A 3,798-nucleotide genomic window follows, 5' to 3' on the forward strand; every position below is an offset into this window, starting at 1 on the left:
TTGGCTACATTTTTAGGTCCCTACCCACCCACATAAATTGATCCCTTTTAAAAAAAATTACATTAACATTTAAAAAAAATAATTTTGTCTTTTAATTTTCGGGAGTGAGCAAGGACCAGAAAATTCAGCGCTCAATGTAAAAAATATTGTGCATTTCATAATTTTTTTTCTAGTTTTCTTTCTAAATCATAATTTTTTTCTATTTTCACCTGACTTTTTAGCCCCATTTATTTTATTTTATTTTTTTGGGCATTTAGATGTGCTGCCATGAATAATTGTGGGGTCAGAGATGAGCCGAATACAGGGACATCAGTAATATGTATAATACAGTAGGCAAAAAAAGGCTGAGTTTCCCTAATTTACCAAAAATCTATAAATTTACAGAGGTATTCTATCAGAAATTAAACATACTTCAAATTGTAATTTGCAGAGGCAGATGGCCGGGACAATAATGTATGTATGTATTTAATGTAATTGTGAAGGACGATGTCATTGTAATTATAAAATATGAGTTGGTTTTAAATGACAAATTACTGCAAAACTCTTCTTGTAATTCCAATGTCTCTGTATATGCAGTGAACAGCAGTGGTGAAGTGCATCCGCTGAGTGTGGATGATGGCATGGGCCGTACCAGGGAGCAGAATCTAAGGTGCTGCTTGTTTTCACCAGAGCCCGCCGCAAAGCAGGATGGATTTGCTGCGGCAGGCGGCACCCAGGTCGTTACCCCTGATATGACTCGTCTACACAGGCTTCCAAGGTGAAGCGTGGCACAGGAAGGATAAGGCAAACTCGTAGTTGGGGACAGGCAGGAAGGTCAGGACAGGTGGCACTGGAGCGTGGTCAGGAAACGTAGCAAGGTGGTCTGGTACACAGTATGGCAGAACACAAGTATGGAACGCTTTCCCTAAGGCAGTGGGGCACAAAGATCCGCCGAGTTAAATAAGGTTCGCTGGCCCTTTAAATCGCAGGATGCCTGCACGTGCATGCCCTAGGAGGTGGAGACTTACACGCCGGCGGCCAGGGACAGCGGTGGGGAGAGAGGTGTGGGGAGGTGAGTGAAGGCCCGGCGTTCCCATGTGGATGGAATTCAAGAATGACAACTCCCATCATCCCCTACATAAAAAATAAAAGATTTTTCACATATAGAAAAAGGTAATCCCACATCCATGGTTACATATTCCCTTCTGCAGCTTACAGCAACAACAAAGTGATTCGCCAGATGGTGCCAGCCAATCACAGCTCTCTGCGGGAAATATGAATAATAGGTATATATATATATATATATATATATATATATATATATATATATATATATTGTTTACATCTACCACAGTAGTGCACCCATATTCCTGTATTGTATTCTAATTGTTATACATCCACACCGTTTATCTGGTGTAGGATTCTATTGTGGCACTTGTAGTCCGCTGCAGGCATCCTCCATTGTATGCATTTTTATGCTAGGAACGGACCTTAGCAACGGACTACAAGGGCAGGATCTGCTCCCCCAGTATAAATGCACAACCGCATTTGGGGTTGAGCACCTCCAGCCATTTGAGCCCACGTTTTTTTAGTTTTTTTTTTGTTGTTTGTTTAAATTTTATATTTGGAGGTGTGTAAACTCCAAAATTAATGCGCCTTGAATATCTACAAGGCAGCATTAAGGTAGCACCTGTGAGGCCAGGCACCCATATTAGCCAACTCAGGTGGGGCTTGCAGCTTGCCTCCCTCCTCCCATTGCATGTGTGCTCAGTCACGCTGGAGGGTATCTGGGAGGAAGTTGTGAGTCAACCGAATGCTGCCGTAATTGCCCACTGGCCCCTGTTTTGCTTATCAAGCACAGGTAGGATTAGCGTTAGGTCTCGCACCAATTTGAGAAACCTTGGCGTTGGTGTGCGGGCTCTGGTGTGTCCTTCATATAAGGATACACTGGCGAATGTCTCAATTTTAACATCAATTTTAACATGTACAAAAAATTGTTTTGCCAACTGAGGCGCTGAAGGAAGACCAGGAAGAGGAATAAAATGTGCCATCTTGGAAAATCGATCAACGACCACCCACCATACTCCCCAGAGTTAGCACTGTGAGACTTCTGCCTCTTTACAAATCTCAACAAATGGCTCGGTAGAAAGAGATAACAAAGTCATCAACACTGTAAATGGCAACTTTGAGGATCTCAACAGATCGGCCTGTCATTCTGGCATAACAGCTCTAGAACAGCTTTAGAAATATAAATGTTGCAGGGTTATGGTCACTGTAATTCTGTTATTTTCTTTTTTGGATTGGGGTATAACTATGTGAAGCCATATGTCAAACATATTATGATGACAGGTACCAGCCTTGTGTAGGGTCCATTACATAACATACAGTACATATATTTACACTGCAGCAGACACCACGTGTCTTAAATTGAAATCGTAACACAGCTTGTTGTAGACTCACACCATTACGATTTATTGGCCTTTAACATTCTTCTATTATCCATCTAGGCAAAGACAAATCATTGCAGTTACTATCAAAATGTTTTATGAGGCCAGTGAGCTGTATTTACAACTGAGGAGATGAAGATAAAATACAAGTGAGGGATCTGACACAGTCCAGCTGTACATGAAATATTGTATATGATTTTCATACAAGCTGTTAGTTAAACTCTGCTACTATTTCATCTGGCTGTGAGAGTACTGACTGGTAATTGGCAGAGAGAGTCTCATCCAATCAGAGGTCTCCCTGGGATCAGCATTGGCCATTATCCAGTAGACGGGAAAATCGTTATGACATTAATTGAATTTTTCATCTTTTTACACTTCAGTCAGATGTTTAATCCAATTTATGACTATAAGATGTTACATATGATTACACTAAAACCTCAATGAAAACATCTACAGCTTGACAGACAATTGTAATGGGAGTAAATTTCGATAAGGCTTTTTTTTAAATCTATAAAACTACTTTTCCTTGAACCTTCTTCCTCATATGGACTTTATTTATCATTATAATTTGATTGTAATCCTAACAGTTGGCTAGAGTAAATAAAGAAGAATATCAAAGATAAACTGCACAAATGATGATATATTATTGATCTATATTAACTAAAGGCTCTTTCACATTGCGGCCAGGGCTTCACCTTATGGAGCTCCATCGGAAAATCTGTCTTAAGGATGGGAGTTTAGTAGAGAAAAGAATATGCATGCACAATTTTTTTTCTCCAACTCTGGTAAACTACTGGATCCCCGACAAACCCCATTTAAGTCAATTGGAACAGTTGGACCTAGTGGTGACCCGATGGTGTCAGTTGTGCTCCAACCCATTTTGGGGCCGTTCAGCTAGGGATGAGTGAACCGAATCTGACAAATCTGACAATTTGTTACAGCCCTATATAATTGGCAGCCATCTTGTGGCCAGTCACTTCAGCCTTTTATTGCAGAGAAAGAGAGATGGGACAGACAGCAGTGTGTGTTGCACAGAAAAGCATTTTTACAGCAGTGATTCACCTTCAAGTCACATCAGCATTCTGTTGCAGAGAGAGAGGGACAGAGAGCAGAGTGTGTTGAACAGAAAAGCATTTTTACAGTAGCGATTCACCTCCCAGTCACATCAGCGTTCTATTGCAGAGAGGGACAGAGAGCAGTGTGGAGCAAAAAAAAGCTTTTTTTACAGCAGTGTTTCACCTCAAGCCCAAATCCAGCCTAGAAGCACTGATAAGGAAGGGATTGAGATTGTGAGAGAAAGTGCAATTTTGGGTGTAGTACACAGTGACTGTGAGCTGCAGCACTGGTGTGTACAACTGAAAAGCTAATAGTA

This window comes from Hyla sarda, chromosome 3 (assembly GCF_029499605.1).
Source record: "Hyla sarda isolate aHylSar1 chromosome 3, aHylSar1.hap1, whole genome shotgun sequence".
NCBI classification, from domain to species: domain Eukaryota; kingdom Metazoa; phylum Chordata; class Amphibia; order Anura; family Hylidae; genus Hyla; species Hyla sarda.